Genomic DNA, 25,741 nt, shown 5'->3' with positions numbered 1-25,741 from the left:
TGATGGTGCCAACTTGGGCCAGTGAAACAACTCCTCCACAACTAGACTGAAGAACAAAAGGACAGCAACTTGTCTGTTCCCCTTCCCCCAACTCCCCAGCGCTGTTCCCATCCCCCCAATTCCCCAATAAAAATCTTAAAAAAAAAATGAGCGTAGTGATATTCAGCAACGAGGTATGTAACACTTTTTCTAGGATGGTTTGCGAACATAATTATCTGACCTCGTATGCCCCAAATAAAACATGTCTGAGTCTAGTCAAGAGAACTTAGGGTACATTCTTTGATAGATGGAGAAAGGATGGGTTTAGCACAGTGCTAAGCTTAGAAAGGAAAAAGGAAAAAAAAAGAACAAAAACAAAACTAGGAAACATTCTTTCCTCTTCTTTTCTGGCTAAAAAAAAAAAAAAAAGCCTCTGGTCTGAGGAAGTTATCACTAGTGAAGTGAATGTTTAGTATTACCAGCATCATTCACAATAAATCAGTGTTCGTGAAGAGCAGGTGATTAAGTTGTATTCGATGTGCTAGTATTTTTTTAGGGGGTTTGCATCTGTATTCATATCAGAGATATTGGTCTATAGTTTTCTTTTTCTGTGTTATCCCTGCCAGGTTTTGGTGTCAGGATAAGTTTGACCTCATAAAATGAGTCAGGAAGTATTGCCTCTTCTTCAGTTTTTTGGAAGAGTTTGAGGACAGGTATTAAATTATCTTTGAATGTTTGGTAAAATTCACTAGTGAAGCCATCTGGTCCTGGACTTTTACATTTTGGGAGGTATTAGATGATTGTTCCAATGTCTTTACTGTTGATCAGTCTATTTATATTTTCCAGTTCTTCATGATTCAGTCTAGGAAGGTTGTATAAGAACTTGACCATTTCTTCTAGATAGTTGAATTTGTGTCATATAGTTTGTCATAGTATTCTTCTATGGTATTTTGTATTTCTGTGGTGTCCATCATAACTTCTCTTTCATTTCTAATTTTGTTTATTTGAGTCTTTTCTCTTTTTTCTTTAGTGAGTCTAGCCAGAGGTTTATCAGTTTTAATAACCTTTTCAAAGAACTACCTCTTCATTGCATTAATTTTTTATATTCTTTTTCTGTTCTCTATTTCATTTACCTCTGCTCTAATTTTTATTATTTCCTTACTTCTACTGAATTTTGGCCTCATTTGTTTTTCTTTTTCTAGATCTTTAAAGTATAATATTAGGTAGTTTACTTGGGATTTTTGTTTGTTTGTTTCTTGAGATAGGCCTGTAATAATATAAACTTCCCTCTTATTATTGCTTTTGCTGTATCCCAAAAGTTTGATATGACATATTGTCATTCTCATTTGTCTCTCTGTATCTTTTATTCATTTATTTATTTATTTATTTATAAGATTTTATTGGGGAATTGGGGGAAGGGAACAGACAAGTTGCTGTCCTTTTGTTCTTCAATCTAGTCTAAGACATCGCTTCACTGGCCCATGTTGGCACCATCATTGTGCTCTTCTCGGGTGAGGCAGTTGCTCACTGGCCATTGGATGACCGTTCATGGTGGCTCACGACAGCTCACAAAAGCTCACACCAGCTGCTGACCAGCCCCACTGCATCCTAAGCCGTTGCCGACGACTCACTGCAGCCCAGCTCCAGGTCGAGCTGTTGTTCACCATCTTAGCTGTAGAGGGCACAGCATCACTGGCCCTCATGTGGGATCCGAACCGGGGCCCTGCTACACAGAGCTGGCATCCCAAGCCAACCTTAACCAATGCGCCACTCGGCTGGTCCTCTCTGTATCTTTTTTTTAAAGATTTTTATTGGGGAATTGGGGGGTTGAGAACAGTGCTGGGGAATTGGGGGAAGAGGAACAGACAAGTTGCTGTCATTTTGTTCTTCAGTCTAGTTGTGGAGGATGTTGCTTCACTGGCCCAAATTGGCACCATCATTACATTCTTCCCGGGCGAGGCAGATCAGTTGCCAGCTTCTGGATGGCCACTCACTGCGGCTGCTGGCCGCTCACGCTGGCTGCTGGCTACATATGGTAGCCCATAGCAACCCACTGCCACAGGGGCTGCAGCCTACGCCGTCGCTGGTGACTCACGGCAGCCCAGCTCCAGGTTGAGCTGTTGTTCAGCATCTTAGCTGTGGAGGGCAGTGTCACTGGCCCTCATATGTGGGATCCGAACTGGGGCCCTCTGGCATCCCAAGCCAATTCTTAACCATCGCCACTTGGCTGGCCCCTCTCTGTATCTTTTGATCTCTCCTTTTATTTCTTCTTTGACTCAATCATTCTTTAGTAGCATGTTATTTAATATCCATGTATTTGTGGTTTTTCCCTTTTCCTTTTTGCAGTTGATTTCCAATTTCAAAGCATTGTGGTCAAACAATATGCATGGTATGATTTCAGTCTTCTTAAATTTGTTGAGGTTAGTTGTATGTCCCAACATATGTTCTATCTTTGAGGATGCCCCCATCTCAACCACTGTTATTCAACATAGCATTGGAAGTCCTAGCCAGAGCAGTCAGGTAAGGGAAGGAAATTGAGAATGAAGAAGTCAAATTGTCACTTTTTGCAGGTGACATGATCTTTATATAGAAAACCCTTAAGATTCTACCAAAAAACTATTAGAAATAATGAACAAATGCAATAAAGTTGCAGGCTAAAAAAAATCAATGTACAAAAATCCATTGTGTTCCTATACACTGACAATGAAACTTCAGAAAATGAAATGAGAAAACAATTCCTTTTGCATTTGCAACAAAAATAATAAAATGCCTAGGAATAAATAAAGGATGTGAAGGACCTACACACTGAAAACTACAAGACATTATTAAAAGAAATTGAAGAAGACACAAAGAAATGGGAAGACATCCTGTGTTCATTGAATTGAAAGACTTAATAATGTTAATGTCAATACTACCCAAAGTGATCTACAAATTTAGTGCAACTTTCATCAAAAATCTCAATGGTGTATTTTACAAAAATAGAAAAATCCATCCTAAAATTCACATGGAACCTCAAGGGACCCTGAGTAGCCAACACAATTAGAAAACAGGGACAAAGTTGCAAGTTTCATATTTCAATATTTGAAAATTTATTACAAAGCCATAGTAATTAAAACAATGTGGTACTGGTTGGCATAAAGACAGATATAGTAATACAAACCAATGAACTAGAGAGCCCAGAAATAAACCCTCACTTACATGGTGAAAGGATTTTTGACAAGAGTGCCACGACCATTCAAAGGAGAAAGAACAGTCTATTCAGCAAAATAATACTGGGAAAATTGGATATCCACAGACAAAATAATAAAATTGGACCCTTACATTACACCATATGCAAAATTCAACTCAAAATGAACCAAAGACCTAGTTGTAAGACTTAAAACTATAGAAGTCCTAGAAGAAAACATGAGGGAAAACCTTCATGACATTGGATTTGGCAATGATTTCTTAGATATGACACTAAAAGCACAGCCAACAAGAGCAAAATTAGATAAATGGGACTAGACCAAACCTTAAAAGTTCTGTGCATCAAAGGAAACAATAAATAGAATAAAAAGACAATGGAATGGGAGAAAATATTTTCAAATCATATATCTGGATATACATACCCAGAATATATAAAGACCTTCTACCACTCTACAACAACAACAAAATGACTCGTTTTTTAAAAAATGGAAAAAGAACATGACTAGACAGTTCTCCAAAGGAGATATACAAATGGCCAACAAACATATGAACAGGTGCTCAGTATCACTAATCATAGAAATGCAAATCAAAACTACAAAGAGATGCCATCTCACCCTCCTTAGGATGACTACAATAAAAACAACAGAAAACAATGAATGTTGGCCAGGATTTAGAGAAATTGGAACCTTGTGCACTGTTTGTGGGACTGTGAAATGGTACTGCAAAACAGTACAGCAGCTCCTCAAAACAATCAAAAATAAAATTACCATATGACCCAGCAATCCCACACCTGAGTATATACCCCAAAAAATTGAAAGCAGACACTTAAAGACATATTTTTACATCCATGTTCATTGCAGCACTATTTACAATAGCCTGAAAGCGGGAGCAACCCAAATGTCCATCAACAGATGAATAGATAAGCAAAAGATATACGGAAGCCCTGATCTCTATTACCTATGAATGTGATCTTATTTGGAAATTAGTCTTTGCAGATGTAACTAAGTTAAGATAAGGTCATATTGGATCAAGGAAAGTCCTAAATCCAATAACTGGTGTCCTTATAAGGGAGAGATTTGGAGACACACAGGGAAGTAGGCCATGTGACCATAGAGGCAGAGATTAGAGTTATTTTCCCCCTGAGCCAAGGATTGCAAGGAAGTTGTTCTTCCCTAGAGCCTTCAGAGGGAACATGGACCTGTCAACAACTTGGTTTAAGATTTCTAGCCTCCAGAACTATAACAGAACAGATTTTTGTCGTTTTAAGCCACCCAGTTTGTTGTACTTTGTTATAGGGTAGCCCTAGGAAACATACAATCAGAAAAAGCTGAAACTTGTTGATTAGTGGATTAAATAATTCTCTTCATATTTCAAAGTTTATCTACCTTTTAGAATACTAATTACTTGACTATTTTCTCCTAGTCTGAGCCCCCAGTTGATCGGCCAATAGAAAAGATCAACATGTCTTGAGCTCTAGGCAAGCTACCAGACCCCCCTATTGCTCTAGAGCAGCGATTCTCAGCCTTCCTAATGCCGCGACCCCTTAATACAGTTCCTCATGTTGTGGTGACCCCCCAACCATAAAATTATTTTTGTTGCTACTCTATCACTGTAATTTTCCTACTGTTATGAATCGTAATGTAAATATCTTTTTGTTTTCTGATGGTCTTAAGCGACCCCTGTGAAAGGGTCGTTTGACCCCCAAAGGGGTCACGACCCACAGGTTGAGAACCGCTGTTCTAGAATGTTCTATGATGACGTCTTACTGAGGTGTACCAAGAGAGGACCTTCCCAACGTCCTGTGATTCTGTTCTTACTCCATGTAACTTTAAAACATGAAACAACAGAATATATGTTTACTGCTATAGCTGTGGCACCTTGAACAATTCCTGGCATATAGGAGGCACTCGATACATTTTGATCAAAGAAATGAATGAACACGTGATTCCCAAGGTGTAAGGCAAGCACTGACCAAATCACACACCTTCGTTTCCCATCACTCCAGAAATGTGCTTCGGTCAGACTGAGCACTCTTCTAAAATCCCTTTTATTGTAGTCAAAGAGAACCAAGGCACAGTTTCTAGACTTAACTCTTAGAAGGAAGGCAGATGTTGGCCTGTCCCACCCCATCCCCAGCTCTCTCATCTGGGTTTTAGAAACGAGAACCAAGGTGCCTGATACAGAAGCCTTCAAATACCTTGTATGGCAGTCATACATCAAACCTAATCAGCTGAGACCAAAGCAAAACCCTGGGCGGCAAGTGGGCATGGGACTCAGTAAAGCTCAGCCTCAACACAACTTTTCCATGGGCCGTTTCAGTTCAGAACATTGAGAAAATTCCCTGTTTTGTACTTAGATCACCTCAAGACGTCTGGCCTGTGTTGTTTCGTGGAAGGCTGATATGAAAGCAGTGATGGGATACTTGAACAGAGATAAGGTTGCATCGGGCCTGTGGGAACAGGACCACCTCAGAGAGAAGGACGGGGCATTGTCAGAGACTGTCCATGGGTTCTAGCCATGCTTTGGGCAAGAAGCCTTCTCTCTTTTGTCCGTACTTCCTGACCCAAACCGTTCATTTGTTCTCAAGCCTCTTAGTCTTCCTTCAACTTCCCTGCTCCAAGGGCACGGGCCCCCTTATAAGAGAGAGATGTGCAACCTCTTTCATCTCAGGGAGCAGCAGCTTCCTGGGTCTTTGTTCTGAGCTCAGGAAAAAGAATATAATGGCCGCAGAGGAAATCATCCGGGTTCTGGACTGCCTGTTCTCTTTGTCAGTGATGATGTGGATCTGAACTGACCCCTCCCACGAGAACCTGCTGTCACACCAGGCTCACCTCTGAGAACAGTCATGGCCACACTGCGGGGATGGGGGTGGCCTGGTGGTGGCCCTGTGGACCTTGCACACAGCGGATGTGTTGTGGCCTGGCCCTGACCTCCCTCACAGGCTCACCTCTCCTCACCCTGGCCTCCACCAATATTAATGCTCAGAAACTCTCCCCCAAACAGGCCAGCCCCGGCTCTGTGCCATTGCATGTGCTGTTTCCTCTGCCTGGAATTTTTCTTTCTCCTTATCGGTTGGATGACTCGTCTCATTTTGCAAAACTGAGGTCAGTGTCTCTTAAATTTCAAAATCCTTACTTTGGCCTGCAAGGATCGCCGTGACCTGCCCTGGCTCCCTCTCTGTTCTCATTTCATAACACTGTCTTATCTCATTGTGCTCAGAAAACACTGGGCTCTGTCCTGTCCTTCAACTTCCAAGTATGCCCTGCCCCAGGGCCTTTGTACTTGCCATTCCCTCGGTCTGGCTTGTTCTTCTCCCCACTATTCACACGACTCACTCCTCATTTCATAAATGTAGCCTTCTTGGGAGGCCTTCACTAACCCTTATCTAAAATAGTGTGTGCCCACTCCTATGTACACATCATCTCACTCTATCCTCACCTCCTCCGTTTATCTTCATGGCATGTATCACAATCAGATTTTATGTTACATATTTATGTGTTAGGTTCATTGTCTGCCCCTCTCAGTTGGATGTAAGTCCCATAGCTGCAGGAGCTTTTGTGTTCACCAGTACGTCGTAAGCCCCTAGGACAGCGGCTGGCATGCCGCATGCCCCAGTAAACAGTATAAAGGTTATTTCCAGTTGATTCCTAACTTGATATTCTGGTACCTCTAGGCATGTTCTGTGTTTTTCTCTCCTTGAGGATCCTGGGGTCATGTCCAAGGAGCAACTTGCAGAATTCTTTCAGAATCTGCCCCTTGGGCTGCTTTGCAAAGATTTGAGTTTCCTAAGCTCTTTTAGAGTCTACTCTGTCACCAGCCAGGGCATTGATTAGAGGAGCAAGGACACTGCTGTGTCTTGGCTGCTAAATTCCTGGAAAACAGGACTTTTGGAGTTAGGAAGCCTTTTATTAGTGACCCAAAGCTAAAAATTCTCCTATGGCAACCTGAAATTTTATAAACTGCTTCCCTACCCTTCACTATTTGCAAACTCCAGTCCACTTGCAATATAGCACAGTGTCTGGCACATAGTAGGTCCTCAATAAATAACCACTGAAAGAATATGGGCAATTTCTCTGAAAGGAAAATGAAGCAATAATCTGAGTCCCTCTTTCTTGCTATGTCTCTATCATGCTATTTATTTTCTCTGTGTTTTCCTTCTGTATCAAGCTGAATTAACTGCTGCATCTTTAGCAGGAGGAAATGTCTAGGAAGCTTGGTTTAGCTAGAAAGAGTTTTCTAAGTCACTTATACATTCTGCCTCCCTTTTACATAAAATATACATCTATAGTTGTGTTTTGTCTCCTCTGTAGCTGGAAGCTCTTTGGGGACACTGTGACAGGGTCTGATTCACTTTCGTGGGCACCGCAGTAACTCACTCAGTGTCTTACAAATAATATAGTTTCTTATAAATAATTGCTGAATCCATATTTCAGCAAAGCAGTGTCTCATTGCGTCTTCAATACTTCCGCCAATTCCCATCTGGTGTTCATGATGAAATCTCATAGTTCTGAACGTTTGCTTCTATGCGAATTCTCTCTGTCCCCAGCCTTTGTCAAGAGATGTGACTCACCTGCTCTAAGATTAGACCCTTCAGCTCTGCCCCTGCCCCAGGCCATCACACCTTCTCCAGGACAGCTTTTCCACAAACCCTGAAAACACCTTCACTTCACCCTGCCCCTTTCCCTTTCTCTCTCTTTTATGCTATTTCCCCTTTCCTTCTACTGCCTTTTGAAAAAAATGGGCTATACTTTACTACATTCATTTTCTCATTTAACATCAGGACCAGTTTCATGGGTGTGTGACTAGTGTGGTCACACAGGGCTCTGTGGTCAGATGGGACCCTGTGCTTGGGGCTTAATACTGTGCTGTTAGAGTTCTTAATAATTTTACCTTTGCATTGTGAGGAGCTGTGGCTCACATGCAGTCCTTCCTCTCTCGCAGCTCTGGAGCCCGAGCCCCACCAACCTCCACCGCTCAGTACCAGCTGCGCCTTCTACACCTGAAGAGGTCTCAGTGCGGGGTGCCAGGAGGGCTGGGGTCCCTGCGTGCTGAGTCTTGGGGCAGATCAAGTGCCTGTGAGGGTCTGCCCTCACCCCATGAGATCCCTGTACCCAAGGTGGCATGATTTAAATAGAAAATTCTTAAGAAAACAAAACAAACAAAAACCAGATCAAGGCGGATCAAGAGAGTTGCAGCGTAGAAGAGATCAGAGGAAACAACAGTTCCAAAAGAAGGGGTGTGGCCATGTAAGATGCTATAGAAGGTGCAAGAAAGATGCTGGGAAGAGGGGTGTGGATTCCTCAGATGGGAGGTTCTTGACAAGAATAGTTCATGTTTTGGCGGCTGGTTAGCTCAGGTGGTTAGAGCACAGGCTCTTAACACCAAGGTTGCCGGTTCGATTCCCACATGGGCCAGTGAGCTGCACCCTCCACAACTAGATTGAAAACAACGACTTTACTTGGAGCTGATGGGCCCTGTAAAAACACACTGTTCCCCAATAAAGTTAAAAAAAAAGAATATTTAAAAAAAAAAAAGAGGGCCGGCAGAGTAGCTCAGCTGGTTAAGAGCTCGCTTGGGAGCGCCAGCTCTGAGCAGCAGGGCTGCGGTTCGGATCCCACAGTGAGGGCCAGTGACACTCGCCCTCTACAGCTAAGATGATGAACAACAGCTCGACCTGGAGCTGGGCTGCTGTGAGTCATCGGCAACAGCATAGGGTGCAGCAGGACTGCAGTGGGCTATGTGAGTGGCTGGCAGCCAGCGTGAACAGCTGGGAGCTGGTGTGAGCTACCAGGAGCCGGTGTGAGCAGCCGACCAATGACCAGCAACCGACTGTCTCACCCGGGAAGAGCACAATGATCATACCAACATGCGCCAGTGATGCGACTTCCTCCACAACTAGACTGAAGAACAAAACAGCAATTTGTCTACCTGTCTGTTTCCCTTCCCCAATTCCCCAATAAAAAATCTTAAAAAAAAAAAGAGTAGTTTGTGTTTATACCTGTTGTCCTAGTATACTTATTAGCAGCATCTTCTTTCACTCTCAAAAGTGTCCCTGTTTGGCCACCCTCTTAACTGGTGACTTTTGAAAGAAATAATTTTGGTTGAAAGATTAGAAGCAAAAGCCAGACTCACTGAATTCAGGGGACAGGTGATATGTGGAAGCGGAGAGCTGCCTTCTCCACACTCAGTTGTCCCCCAGTTGGAAGTAGTCGGAGGGTGAATAGAATAGAGGAGTAGGACTGGGGCGAGGTGTTCAGCCTTTGGTTTACTTGTTTTTGATTCAGGAACGGTAAAGATAAAAGCAAAGAGGCCACCAGTCCGCGTCCTGGCTGAGAATAAGCGCCGTGCTTTCTCCGGCTACCGGCTGGGTACTTTGTCAGATGGCTGTGGAAGACCTCACCCGTCGGGGCTGTGGAGGTTGGATTCCTTCTCCTGCTACAACTTGGCTTTCCAAGGAGCTGAGTCCCCTGAGGGTTCGAAGCACCCACTTGTTTGTATTGTTTGACAGGGAGAGTGGGGTTCAGAGCAATCAGAAGGGGACTGCAATGACTTAATTGGTGTGTGTGTGTGTGTGTGTGTGTGTGTGTGTTCATCATCTTATTTTTTTGGAGTGTGAAATGATGAGAACATCTTAAGAACTTTTTTTTCCTTTCTCTGAAATGCATGAAGGTGTGAATTAGCAGTGAAAATGTACTTAACGGGGGTTTTAGGGTTTGGGAAACTAGAAAAGGATATTATGTTAGGAAAGAGAAAACATTTTAGTGAAAGGGAGCAGCTTCATTTGTTCAAAATGTACACATAGAAGGGGAAGGTATATAAAGCATACAAATGATTATCCAAATAAAGGGGAAAGAGGAGATTCGTGGCTTGATAGATCATTTGTATTAAATGAGCGCTTTTCTCTAGAAAAATTGTCTCCCTGATCCTTTCCTTCTGTGGGATCCAGTGATTTGGCTCAGAGATGTGGCGTGTTTGGAGACCACCTACAGACATCACAGAGGGCTTCTTTAGAGCACAGCAGCCTGTGCGCCAACTCATCTCCCAGATGACTGATGATGCTACTGGTGAAGAGGAGAATTGCTGGAAACAGACACAAAATTCATGGCAGTTCTCTCAGAGTGTCAAAAAACAACATTTCCTTCAAGTCTATCCTTCCAACCTCCTTCAAATGAACACGGTCTAGTCCCCCATTGTTGTTTTTTGCAACATGTTTCCTAGTTAGAGTTGCCAGATTTAGCAAATAAAACTACAGGACATCCAGTTGAATTTGAGTTTTACATAAATGACATTATTTTTTAGTATAAGTACAGCCCATGCAATATTTGAGATATACTTATATTAAAAAATTACTCTTTGTTTACCTGTAATTCAAATTTAACAGGGCATCCTGTGTTTTATCTGACAATCCTATGAACCTCACTTCTTCTTTAAGCTTCCTCTAAAATAAGGGGATTTAAGTTCAACCGTATTAAATAAATATTTTAGCCCTTATTGGAAAAGGTCAGTGAGGTAGAGGAGGGGTGTTCAAAGATGAGGAGGATATAATCTCTGCCCTCAGGTAACTTACATCCTATAATCTAGACAGGTACAGAAATAACTGAAGTACAAAGTCCTGCCTTGATTACTTTCTGGGAAAACACAAGGTGGAAATGCAGAGTATATGTTCCATGAGAGACACAAACATACAATTTAAGGGCTCAAAGGAAATGAAATCACATCGGTTGCATTTGGTGGGCTGGTCATGGGGTTGTGGTGTGGAGAATGATAGTAAGAAGAGTCGGTAAAGGGTCAGGCTGGCTTCTTGGGGAAGGCACCTTTTAAAGAGTTGGGGGCTTTCAAAGAAGAACTGAGGAAAAAACTCTGTGTAGAGAAAACCACAAGAGTGAAAGCCCTAGGTAGGGGAGAGACAAGAAGGCTGGGAGAGGGGTGGGGGTAGTAGTGGGTATCTGTTCCTGCTCAGAAAAATTGTCAAGTATGTTCATAGCATACGGTGGGATTGGTAGGAAGTAAAATTTAAAACTTAGGTTGAGGTCACAGTAAGGCCTTAAGTAAGAGCCTGACACATTTTTCTTCCCCATAAGACCAACTTCAGCTGCCTGGCCAACACTTGCTTCTGTGCTCCTGCTCAGTTCGCTCCTCTCAGATGAATAGGGAGCTAGGGTGCATCAGGATGGAGGTGGCGTGCAGATGTGCAGATGGCAGCCTGTGTCTCTTTGTCCACTGGTCTCTACAGAAGCATCATCTAACCGATACCAGAAAGTAGGAAATAGGAAGAGGTTGAGCCAGAGAGGAAATAAAAGGAACATTTAGGGAACCCCTCTTAGGTGCAAGACACTCTCCTTCTTGTTTATGCATTATCTTATTGAATCCTCACAATAAGTTTAGAAGGTAGGTATAGTCCCCGTGTTCCACCTGATGACCCTGAGGTTCACAAAGGCCACATGGCTAGTTAAGAGTCAGGATTTGAATCCACATCAAATTCAAAGTGAGGATAAACAGTGAGATAAAGAATAAGGTCTCTGAAAGAGGGTGGGAGGAAAAGCAACAATTCCATCACACTAAAGGACTGGAGAGTGGTTTTGTTCTAAGTAGCTCTAGAGCGTTGTGAAGACAATGTATGAAGGATGCGTTCTATAATGAAAAGGCTGAGCTGATGGACGTATGTGCAATTGACAGTCCAAAGATTGTGGTTTCATTAAGGTAGTAAATTTCATCTCCTCCTACCCACCCTGTTTTACTCTTCTTTCTATTACACTCTAACAATGGACTGATAGTAATAGTATAGCTCTTCAAATATGCTGGGTACACTTTCTATTTCCCATGAAAATCTATCCTTTATTGAGCTTATGCAGACAAGCTCATTGTTCTCTCTCTCTCTCTCTCTCTCTCTCTCTCTGACACACACACACACAAAGTTCACTATTGTTGGTTAAGCATTAGCTAGGTGCAGGCACATGTTTACACACAATCTGTTACTGGTTCAGGTGCAAGGGTGGGCTGTGCTACCCTTGGGTACTATGAGAATGAAATGCAGTGTTGTTTGTAAACTAGAAAAGATGGCAAAATTATGCCTATTATTGCCCCCAAATCTTTGGCCTAGGAGACTTTATTGCAGCATTCAAAAAGTCATTCCATCCCAGTTCCTTCTCATATAACTGAGAAATAATAAAAGCTTGATCCGGTTTGGGGTCAACTTTGATTACAGTTATTCAGAAGAGTGACAAAAAGCAGCTCATCTTATATTGATTATAAGGCCCACTTCCATCCTTAACGCAATTGTTGAAATCGTTACCTACACTTTATAGATGATGCCGAATGAAATGTCTCATTTGATGCCTCCTCCTCAGATTGCCTGTGTGAAAGGCAGATTTGTCACAGATATGATCCAGCAAATTGCTCATTTAGCACAATATGTGAGACTATTCCCACAGGAGATCTATTTACTTCCAAGTGATAATGAGGAGACATTCGACACAAGAGTTGGCTTACTTTACATTTTTAACCTTTCAAATAATAAGTGGGTTGGCTATATCTGAGGAGCCCTTTATTCCTTCTACAGTTGTGTCTACCAAACAAATCATCCTAAACTGAGAGTTCAGAAGGCAATGGGACGTGCCATTCAGGAGAGGCCCACACTTCGAAAGGACACACACGGCCTGAAATGAAATGTACGCTTGGGGACATGCCCCATTGTGGGAATAGGAATAAAGCTGAAATCAAGCATGAAGGCAGAGAATAGTTGGCAGGGAAGGAACATTATAGGACCAAACAGAGGGGCCAACCCAGAGAGACTCAGCAAGAGGTGAGAAGCAGGGAAATTATAGTAATACAATCGCTTTCATGGAATGTGAGCCTTCTATGTGCCAGGAACTGTGCTAGGTTCTTTGCATATCTTATTTAACTCCTGTAACAATGCTGAATGGTAGAAGTTGGGATCTCCATTTTGCGTGAATGGGGGTAGTGGTTACAGAAGTAATTTAAGATAACTATAGATCAGAGAAGTGAGTATTGTGCCAATAAGCAATGTGGTAATGGAGACTATGGGGAAATGCTGACATGAGTTCTTTGGTGGAGACCCAAAGAACTTAAGCTAGGGAGCAGACCTCAGTGCCCTGAAGGACTTTATATGAGAAAGCCACACTTCTAGCTTTATACAGAGTAGGACATGAGGCAGAGAACCATGATGGGTTGAAGTAACTCTAGCTGTGGGGAGAGAACGATTGAAGGGCAGTAAACCTGGCATATCACCACAAAGAGTTGACATCTTCTAGGCTTTGAACAAATCATTTATGATCATGGAAGTTCTCCAAGTCAGGATTTATATAACTGGTGACAACGTAGGAATCATCTCTCCAGAATTTCTCAGCCATCTCCAGGGTCAATAGCAAACTTATTGGGCAGGACTCACTAAAAATACATACAACAACATAGCATGATGCACCAAAAGCTCATGTAACCAGTGTCTTAGTTCCCACTCAGTGATGAGCCAAGCTGGAGTTTAGAATAAGAATGAAATAGAAGACATAAAGCAGAAGAAGAATTGAGAATGAAGTCAGGTGAAATTCTCCCCATTCCTATCTTTTGTGGGGGTTCACAGAAGAGTAAAAGTTATGTGCCATGTACATGAATGTTCATAGCAGCACTATTCACAATAACCAAAAGTTTGAAACAACCCAAATGTCCATCAATAGATGAATGGATCAACAAAATGTGGTCTATGCATGCAAGGGAGCATTATTCAGCCTTAAGAAGGAATGGGATACTGAAATCTGCTACAACATGGGTGAACCTTCCGAACATTATGCCAAATGAAAGAAGCCAACACAAAATGGCATATTGTCTGATCCCATTTATATGAAATCTCCAGAATAGGTAAACAGAAAGCAGACCTGGTGGTTTCCAGGGGCTGTAAGAAGGAGGCAATAGGAAGTAAAACCATAGCATTAACAGGTTCAGGGTCTTGTTTTTGGAAACTGCTTTGGATCTAGATGAAGGTAGTGGTTGTACAACATTGGGAATGGACAATGTCACTGAATTATGCATCTTAAAATGGTTAATTTTATTTTATGTAAGTTTCATCTTGATTTAAAAAAAAACAAACAAATGGTTATTTGCCATGAAAATTATAGTAGATGCTAGGTGACTCTACTTCCCTTCCCCCATTTTTTTTTTAAGATTTTTTTATTGGGGAACTGGGGGGATGGGAACAGTGCTGGGGAATTGGGGGAAGGGGAACAGACAAATTGCTGTCGTTTTTTGTTCTTCATTCTAGTTGTGGAGGACGTTGCTTCACTGGCCCAAGTTGGCACCATCATTGCGCTCTTCCCGGGTGAGGCAGATCAGTCGCCGGCTTCTGGACGGCCGCTCACTGCGGCTGCTGGCCGCTCACACTGGCTGCTGTCTACACACGGTAGCCCATGGCAACCCACTGCAGCCTACGCCATCGACCCAGCTCCAGGTTGAGCTGTTGTTCAGCATCTTAGTTGTGGAGGGCAGTGTTCACTGGCCCTCATATGTGGGATCCGAACCGGGGCCCTCTGGGGTCTCAAGCCAGTTCTTAACCATCGCGCCACTCGGCCGGCCCCCCCATATATATATATATTTTTTTTACTCCTAAAACCATGATGGTGGGGCCAATGCCCTTTTAAACTGCATCAATTTGGCCATATTGACTCAGTGACCACTTACTCTAAAATCAGAAACCACTTACACATGGCCCAATAAAGGACATTTTTTCCTGATTTTTGTATTTATTCCTATGAGATATAAAAATTAATCCATGTTTACTTATACTTTAAAGGATTGATTTTTATTAAAAATGAAAAAGTACATGAAATCAGAATAATTCTGTACCTTCTGGGACCTACATTTGCATAGTGTGTCTTTAATAAAATACCCTCATGTTCATAACCCTCATGTTTCATTCATTATCCCAAAGGTCTGTGCTTATACTTATGATGATAAACCCATTCCTGAAGCTTCATCATGCTTTCCTCACTTCCTCTAGACAGGTGCAAACTCCTGCAGGTTGATTCCCCAGTGACTCATAAGCTAATCCTTTCCAGCCAGTGAGCATAGTAGGATCCTAACCGCCCCATAGGACTCAGGGTTGTTTTTGGGTGTCTGGGACTCTCACATGCACTTTCCAGGTACACACCTGTATTTTCACTGAACTGTCAAGATTTCCCTATTCTCTTAAGACTTAAGGATCCCCTAATTCTACAAAGATTTGAAATTATATGAAAAATACTGTAAGCATTTATACATTTTTATAATAAAAGTGTCCATTTCATTAAACCAGTTGTTCTCAAATTTGGCTTGTGTCAAAATCACCTTGGGGGACTTATTCAAATGTATATTGCTGGGCCCCACCCTCAAGGTTTCTGATTCAGGAGATCTGGGGTGAGGCCCAACATTTTGTACGTCTAACAAGTTCCTGGGTGATGCTACTACTGCTGGTTAGGGGCCATGCCACGCTTTGTAAACCATGCCATTACGTTCTCTAAGAGGTCTGCGATCTAGGATTCTGAGGACCCACCAAACTACAGGACTTCAGCCTGGGCTCTGATTTGTACTAAATTCCCTACTAGGATTTGAGTCCTGTCCTCCATCACAGCACCTTTAGAATCTATGTAGCCCTTGACACTGATATAGGACACTATTCCAAAACAAATGCACATCCCCACAGGTTGCACAAAGCCAAGACATCTTGACTCATCCGTCCACATGTATCGCCAACCTGACCCAACTGAACAGTTTGCCCTGGTTTTTCAGACAAATTATAGGATGACCTGCCCTGCCACCATGGCAGTATCTTTATCCCCAACACCCTCTCCATGATTAGATTCCAAATTGCAAACTATGACCCATTAGTCGAGCAATCCACTATATTGCAAATAGAGTTTATTTTTAATGCAGTAGAGCCGAGAAAAGAAAATATCTTAGTATGTTATTTCTAAAGGGTGTTGCTTCTAAAACTTTTATTTCCATTACCTGTGTGTGTCAGGGGGGTATAGCCATGGTATAAAATGTACTTCTCACTGTGCATCACAGTAAAAAATGTTTGAAAGCCTGGGCACTGTCTGCCAGCTTGCCCTGAAGGACAAACAAAGCAACATGTTTTGATATCATTTTCCATTGGATAAAATTATTTGCCTAAAGAATCTAGCATGTCTGCTTGAAGCCTACAAAGTCAGCAGCTTTCCTCATCAATCAACCAGCATATTGGGGAGACTTCTCAGCACTTTAGTGCTTCTTGGACAACAATCACCTTGCTTTTCATTCCAAATTACCAGCAATCATTAGATCACTGACTTCTGATTTCCCCAGAAACTAGTTGATTCTTGACTGTTCCTGGTAATAGGGAACATGGCTACATGTAAAAGTTGAAATCCATAGTGACATAAAAACTTCCTTGCACGTGATTCTCTACATCTTTCTCAAAAATTAAGATTGAACAGAAACAGAAAATTATCGTATTCTCTGTCCTTATCACCTCCTTTTGTGATATCCACTCTTCTTCACAGGAATCCCTCATGCAGGGAGAGCAACACAGTTTTCATTAACTCAGATATGTGAACCCCTCAAAAGCCAAGCAATGGGGTGCTGTTTCTGTTAACTCCACCTTATCCCAGACCCTGTTTCTCCTTCAGTGAGTCATTTTTTTTAACAAATCCAGGGCTGAACTTGGCCCCCAAGCATTCTGGGCGTGGCCCAGTAGTCTGGGGAGGGAAGTAGCAGTGGTTGTTAATGCTACAGTCTCCATGTTTGGCCTCTGACTATGTAGCCCATGTATGATAACCTGGACTCTAGGGTTAGGCTTCAAGCAGTCTCAAGACCTTAAATTAATCCAAGGTCAAATACATTCCAAAGTCATTAAACACTGACCGGTTAGGGAGACATGTGGTAAGCAAGGAGGTCTAATCAAGGTACTCAAGCTTATACATGAAAGCCTTGAGAATGGAAAGTTCACGGGTACATCCAACCCACGTCACCTCAGAATCTGAAGCTGCCATCCATATCAGGCCAGAATTGGCTTTGCTGAATCAACTACACACTACACAAAGGAGGTGTGTGTGTGTGCGCGCGCGCCTGTGTGTGTGTGTGTGTGTGTGTGTGTGTGTGTGTGTGTGTGTAAAGCGTTATAATCACAAAATCTATGAAAATGAGAATTTGATGTCTACTGGCATTTTGTCCTAATATCTTCCATTGACAGAGATAATACTCATTTTTGTATGTGGCACACAGCGGATGATTTAAAAAAATTTTAAACTGTTTCCCTGAATATCTATTGACCTCTATGCTCATAATTCCACTTCTTCTTATATCCAAAGAGTAATAAGATCTTACCCTAATCTGAGCTGCTGGAACTTATTAGCATGTTCTTTGACACTCACCTTTCTAATTGCCCTTATGTAAAGAAAACTCCAACTATTGAGTTACTTAAGCCTATGAAGCAAATGGATGCAGTTGCCTGCCTTACCTAACAAGCTGTCTTGGCTTGGACTATAAAGACTGATTTAGAAGTTACAGAAAAGCTAATCAACAATTCACAATGTTTTGCTTAGCTTTCTTATGTGCTTCAAAAAAAGACAGGTGGTGGGGCAAAATATTTTAATTTATTTCCCTCTTGTAGGCATTCCTAATAGCTATCACTAAAGCTGATACTCATCTTCCTACCAAAGAGGCTTGAACAAGGCTCAAAATTTCAGAACTATTAAGACAGATGCTAAATTAAGAAACTAAGAACAGGAGTGGCCAGATGGCTCCGTTGGTTAGAGAGCGAGCTCTGAACAACAAGGTTGCCGGTTTGATTCCCACATGAGCCAGTGAGCTGAGCCCTCCACAACTACATTGAAAGGACAACTTGACTTGGAGCCGATGGGTCCTGGAAAAAACACACTGTTACCCAATAAAAATTTTAAAAACTAAAAATAAACTGAGAACTTTTATTTTTTAAGAAGAGAACTGTGTCTGAGTTCTAAGCACCCTGAAGACCTGAGAGCTGTTTTGATCCTTAACTATAATAGGAAGTTGGGGGTTGGAGGGTCAGAGCGAACCTGGTTGACATTCCATGGTGCCAAGGCACTGCCTCATGCAAAGCTGAACACTGGGCATTCCCTTTTCAGGACCTGCGACACTAGTTTTGACTTCTACAAGGTGGTCAAATAGCCCACCAAATGTAAGTAACCTACCAACCCTTTAAAAATATATTTTTTAAAAAACCATAAGATTTCATTACAAACATCACATTGGTACTAACACAAAATGGCTGTATTATAATTAAGTTGTAGTGGCCAACTCAAATTTAAGGTCCAGGCTCTATCACTTCAGAGGAGAATCTGTAACCAAAGAAGTGTTTGCTTGGGGAACCTCAGGCTTCAAAAGGGACTACCCTCTAAGACAGACAAAAAACCAATTTTCCTAATTTGTGAAATTATTCATATAAATTGTTTGAAAGGTATAAATTAAGTCATTTTAATTTGAGATTATCACAGAAAAAAATGATACTGTTGGATCACTGTACCAATAAAATCTTAACACTATTTTTGTGCCTATGGCTCCATGAAAAAAAAATGGGGTTAATACAAATATTTCTCCACCTTAGAATAGAAAAAAGTATTTTATATTCTTCCTCTGACGGAGGGACTTGCTTTTATTTCTAAATTCACAGGCATATAAGTAGAAAACAATATTTGACCCAGGAAACTGTGAGTCACATTGTCTCAATGGGAGAATGGCCAAATAACCCTTAAACTTTTGACTCTCCAACCCCACCTTGACCCCTTACCACAGGACATTCTTTTGTAGGATGCCACTGAAAATAAATCTAAGTCCAATGGAAATAAAAGCCTTATCTATTTTTAGTCTTTTAACAGGACAGCATTGTTGACACTCAGAGGCCTCCTGCACCATCGTGCAAGTCCTTGGAGGTCTGAGGAAACAGCTGTTTCACAATCATAAGAGCATGCAAACAGCGGTTCAACTCAAAAAGTTCTACTTTTTTTTTTCAGGCTAATAAGCTTCATGATGCTTTTAAGAATGGTTGAGTTGCAAAGCAAGATAAAGATTACTCCCTCACTTATTTTTTTGAGGTTTCTGAATACTAAGAGTACAGAACAAGTAAGATATAATCCATAAACTCAAAGAAAATTCATAGATACAATAAATCAGGAGACAGGAACAATAAAAATATAACAACATAACTCAAATGGATCATAGACCTACATGTAAAATGCAAAATTATAATACTTCTAAAAGATAGATGAGAAATCTAGATAAATTTATTTTTATCTAGATAAATATTTATGTATTTATCTAGATAGATCTAAATGATTTTATGTTTAGCAATGGCTTTTTAGAAACAGCACCAAAAGCATATTCCATGAGAGAAAATAGTGATAATTTGAACTTCATTAAAATTAAAAACAACTGTTCTGCAAAATATACTGTTATGAGAATGAAAAGACAAGGCACAGAGTGGGAGACTTTATCAGATATGTTGCAAAACATGCATGTGATAAAGGACTTATATTTAAAATATGCCAATAACTATTAAACTCAACAATAAGAAAACAACCCAATTTAAAAATGGGCAAAAGATCTTAGCAGACATTTCACCAAATAAGATATATAGATGGCAAAGTACATGTCAATTAAGCACATGAAAGGTGCTATACATCATACGTCTTTAGGGAATTGCAAATTAAAGCAACAATGATACCACTACACACCTATCAGAATAGCAAAAATCCAAAACACTGACAACACCAAATGCTGACAAGGATGTGAAGCAAAAGGAACTCTCATTCAGTGCTGGTGGAAATGCAAAATGATACAACCACTTTGGAGGTTATTTTGACAGTTTCTTGCAAAATTAAATATACTCTTTTATTATACCATCTAGCAATTATGCTCCTTGGTCATTACCCAAAGGAGTTGAAATTTTCTGTTAAAAAAAACCCTGCACACAAATGTTTACAGCAACTCTATTCAAAATTGCCAAAACTTGGAAGCAACTAAGTTGCATTGTAATAGGTGAATGGATAAATAAACTGTGGTATATCCAAACAATGGAATTTTACTCAGCAATAAAAATTAAACTTGCATGCCACATAAGATATAGAGGGAACTTAAATGCATATTGCTACGTGAAAAGCCAATTTGAAAGGCTACATACTGCATGATTCCAACTATAGGACAATCTGGAACTGGTACAACTATGGAGATAGTAAAAAGATCACTGGGTGCCAAGAATTCAGGAGGATGGGGCGAGGAATGAATAGGTGAAGTACAGGACATTTTTAGGAAACAGCGAAACTATTCTATGATAAGGTGAAGGTAGACACAGGACATTATGCATTTGTCAAAACCTATAGAACTGTACAACAGAAAGAGTAAACCCTAATGTAAATTATAGACTTTCATTAATAGTAATGACTCAATATTGGTTCATCAGTTATAACAAATGTGCCATACAAATGCAAGATATTAATAGAGGAAGCTGTAAAGAGAGCATGGGATGAGAAAATATATGGAAACTATATTTTTGACACAATTTTTTTATAAACCTAAAACTGCTGTAAAAAAATAATGTACATTTAAAAAGGACAGTGACGGGGTATATTCAGGACATTATGGGAGCACAGAGGAACTGAACTAAATCTGGCACTGGGAAAGTAAGGAAAGGCTTCCTGAAGGAAGCAAACACTACATTGAGTCCTAAAGAGAAGGAAGAAACCAAGAGAAAAGGGAACTACAGGTAGACAGGATAATGAGTAAAGTTTGCTGAATAATAGTCATCAAAAAAAATGTCAAGCTGGGCCGGCCGAGTGGTGCATTGGTTAAGAGTTGGCTTGGGACACCAGCTCTGAGCAGCAGGGCCCCAGTTCGGATCCCACATTAGGGCTAGTGACGCTGCGCTCTCTACAACTGAGATGGTGAACAACAGCTTGACCTGGAGCTGGGCTGCCATGAGTCGCCAGCAATGGCATAGGCTGCAGTGGAGCTGCAGTGGGCTGTGATAAGCTACCGTGAGCGGCTGGCAGCTGGCATGAGCTGCCAAGAGCCACCGTGAGCAGCCATCCAATGACCAGCGACTGATCTGCCTCAGCCAGGAAGAGCGCAATGAAAATGCCAACATGGGCCAGTGAAGTGACGTCCTACACAACTACACTGAAAAATAAAAGGACAGTAACTCATCTGTTCCCCTCCCCCAATTGCTCAATAAAATCTTAACAACAAAAAAATGTCAAGTCTAACCCCTGCAAATGTTATCTTCTAAGGAAAAGAGGGTCTTTGTAGATGTGATTAAATTAAGAGTCTTGACATGGGGAATTTAAATCCAAGCACAAGTATCCTCATAAGCGAGAGTCAGAGGGAGATGATATGCACATGAAAGGAGAAGGCGGTGTAAAAATGGAGGCAGAGAGTGCTGTGATGTGACCACACACCAAGGAGTGCGGGTTGATACCAGAAACTGAAAGAGAGAAGGAATGGATTCCCCCTTAGAGTCCCTGGAGGGAGTGCTGCCCTGCTGACAACTGCCCCGTGGAACTGATGAACCTCTGGCCCCCAGAACTGTGAAAGATAAATGCCTGTCGTTTATAGTCACCAACATTGTGATAATTTGTTACACAGCTACAGGAAATTTATACAACAAACGCAATAATGTATTTCCAGAGTAACTGCTGTGTGCCAGACACTATTCTAAGTGCTCCACATCTAGTGTTTCATTTAATCCTCACAACAACAAATGAAGTAGATATTATTATTACCTTCATGTCATTTTATAGATGGGGAAATTAAAACTCAGACAGGTTGGGTAACTTGGCAGAGGTCATCTTCTAGTAAATGACACAGGTGGCATTCAAGGCTAAGCAGTCCGATTCCAGAACTTTTGCGCTTAACCACCAGGTGACACGGTCCCGGAAGTATTATAGCTGTGGTATCTTTAGGAGATCTACATGCAGTTTGGTGAGTGAAGCAATGAACGGTAAGATAAGGTTACAAAAGTAAGCCTTATCACATACGGGTCTCAAATGTCATCTGAAGATCAAGCTTGTGTGTGCAGCAGGCTTGTTTGTAAGCAGATGTCTGAGCCCCACCTTCAGTTTCTGATTTAGTAGGTCTGAGACGGGGCCTGAGAATTTGCATTCTTAGCAATTCCCAGGGGATGTTGATGCCGCTGGCCTGGGGATCACATTTTGAGTACCACTGCTTGAGGTGACAAGAAGCTATTCAAGGGTTTCAAGCCGAGAAGCAATACCGTTAGGAGTTGTATTTTAATAAGTTACCTAAAAGTTGTGCGGAGGGCAATCAACAATATCAGAAGCAAAAGCTCAATATTTAAGGTAGATAAAAATGGAACTACTGTTTCAAGAAGGAAGTGGGGGAGTACCATATGGTTATTCAACTTGTGGGCGCAAGCATCTGTGAGACCAGGTGTAAGTACTGAACTCCTCCAAGTCTCAGCTGTCTCATCTACAGAATGAAAGTAGAATCTTGAGGGTGAAACAAATTAAATACAGTATAACATTGGACACATAGTAGCACTCATTACATAAAAATATTTTCTATGTTTAGTATTATTGTTGGGAGGAGTAGGACCGAGTGCCACCTTCCAGGATGGATTCTAGGTGAGCTGAGGCTTTTTTCTTTTCTTTTGTTTTTGCTTTTTAATATAGTTTATTTTAACCTAACTATGCTTACAGGAATACCCTTATATTGGTTAGTATAGTTTAATTTAGTTTAAGTTGGATCAAAGTTGTGCATGATTTAAATTCTATAAAGAAATAAAACACAGGATTTGCAATCTGGATTATTGTTCATCCATTATCAATGTACAAAAGATCCTCCCCCCTCAAATGTTGCTAAAGAGGACAGCAAGAATTCTGATAAATTTGATTTTAGTTTACTTCAGAAAAACAGTATGTGTTACACTGTAAAAGTTTTAATATTGGAGCAATAGGGCAGCTGGTTAGCTTAGTTAGTTAGAGCACAGTGCTCATAACACCAAGGCTGCCAGTTTGATCCCCCACATAGGCCACTGAGCTGCGCCTTCCACTACATTGAAACAACTATGTACTTGACTTGGAGCTGATGGGTCCTGGAGAAACACACTGTTCCCTAATAAAAGTTTTTTTTAAAAATTGGAGCAATAAAGCATTTTTGTAATGTTTCAATGCCAATTTACACAAATTCAATAACTATAGTGTAGTCTTAGGAGGGGACAATGGTACGTTACACATGAGACAAGTACAATAGCTATGTGCATTTAGTTAGTATTGCATGTGGCTTCCAAACACATATACTCTAATATTCAACCAATTCCCTAAACCTGAATTAACACTATCAGTGTGAGGGACAATTTGAAAAACACTGAGTTTGATCAGTTTAAATACCCAGTTCTAAAATTGTATGGTTTTAGGTGTGCATTTTCCCCACAAATTAAATGAATTAGATTGATTTGTGCCAGATTTATTGATTCAGGCACTGAGTAATGTGCCTGGTGTTTCAAGGTGCTGGAAACATTTTTTATGTTCAGCCATTAATCTTCTTGATAACATTTCAGTGATACATGGAAAAAGTAGGTCTTGTCCTGCTTAATAATAAGGCGCTGAAAGTCTACACCTAAGGTCACTGAAGAAATCTGTTTCAGAGCTGCCATTAGAGATCTCAGAGCACCTGAGGACTTTCTGTTAAATTCCACTAATGACCTTAAACAGAAGGACTCAGGTGGATTTTCAATCAGGAGGCATCTGGTTAGCCAAAGTATCACAAACCTTAGCAAACATTTATGTGAGAAAACATGACAGAATTAATCAACTTTTTTCTTGTTTACCAATATAGCGGGCAAAGAAATATCTCGTTGTTTTACTTTATAGTTCCTAAGTGATACTGAGCATTTTTCTTATACTTTTGGGTCATTTTATTATCTTCTGTGAATTGCCTATGTCTAGTTCTTTAAGCCCTATGAATTTTTGTATGTTGTATGAATTTAGGGATCTGACTTTATATTCTTCTACATGGATAGCTACTTGCCACAATACCATTAATTTAATTCAAACTCAATCAATTTTATCACAGGCTAAAGTGCCATTAATACATTGATCTGTTTCTAGATTTATTCTCATAGGTCTCTTGGTAAGCAATAGGCAAGAATGTTCTGAGTTGTTTTTTCTTCTGTTGGGTTTTTGTCCTTTGCCTGCTATATTCCTTTTCACTACATATGTATGTCTTCATATATATACATGTATATGAATGTACTCGTATGTTTACGTACATGTAGATATAGCTCCATATGTCTGTATCAGTCTTGTAAAATTTCTACACATTTTCTTTCATCTTGCTAATACTTGGAAGCTCTGTCCAGAGTTTCCATTTGTTTTCACCTGGTATGTGTGACTTCTTTATTTTCTTTTCATTCTGTTTGATCGTGTTTTGCTTCCCTGAATCTATATGTTGACACTGGCTATCTCACTTTTCTATCATCTTAGGAATGATGGTTGGGGTAGGGAAGGACAATTGCTCAGTCAAGCTGTTATATACTTGTTAGAATATCTGGGCATCACCTTCCCTTTTGTGATGCGATGACTGCCCTGTTCCGGGGCCCTTTCACCTAGGGTGTGGGGAGAAGTACAACAGCCTGTTCCCCGAGGCGTCGCTGTAGAGTAAGTGGAGCACCCTGGAGGCCAGAATGAGAAGGACTTCAATTAGGGACACAAAATCCACACCAGCCACCCTAGTTCATCTATTTCTTATGGGGGAAAAAACAACAACCTTCAGTCAAAATTTTGGCCAAGGAATGAATACCTAGCTGTCTTGTAGGTTGATGAGGGAGAAGAGGTGGGCTGTGAAGCCATAAATCTGTGTCTGAATCCTCAATCAGTCCCAGTGATTTCCACTCCACCTGTCTCTCCTGACTTTTGAATCTGGAAGTGGTCTCCTGGGTAGGTCTGCTGCCTTCTGTGCTTATTTTAGTGTTTTATTTACTTGACTTGATTTAGCTTTATCATTAAATATTTGCTTTGTTGATGCCCCATGAATTGTATTGTTCTGATACTTTTTTTTGAACTTCTTTACCATCATTTAAATGAGGTTTCAGGAGAAAGATAAATGTTTGTAATCAGTCTACCACCCACAAAAATCCGTCTGGTTTACATGTATGGTAATTCTTCAGAATTGTGAATCTGTTGATAGTGTCCTGCTTTCTGAACACACACACACACACACACACACACACACACACACACGATTCCAAGAGATGAACCTGAGGGGAGAATAATATGTGCTTAATCTGCAAATCTGTATCTTAAACTGGTCTCTCCTCTAAAGCCTTCTTTCAATGAGAAGCAAACTCAGGACCTGTATTTTTGTGGGTTTTTTAAAATATTTTTTATTGGGGAATTGGGGGGATGGGAACAGTGCAGGGGAATTGGGGGAAGGAGAACAGACAAGTTGCTATCCTTTTGTTCTTCAGCCTAGTTGTGGAGGACGTTGCTTCACTGGCCCAAGTTGGCACCATCATTGCGCTCTTCCCAGGTGAGGCAAATCAGTCGCCGGCTTCTGGATGGCC

This window comes from Hipposideros armiger, unplaced genomic scaffold (assembly GCF_001890085.2).
Source record: "Hipposideros armiger isolate ML-2016 unplaced genomic scaffold, ASM189008v1 scaffold_516, whole genome shotgun sequence".
In the NCBI taxonomy this organism is placed as follows: Eukaryota; Metazoa; Chordata; class Mammalia; order Chiroptera; family Hipposideridae; genus Hipposideros; species Hipposideros armiger.
Note: the sequence above shows the minus strand (reverse complement) of the source record.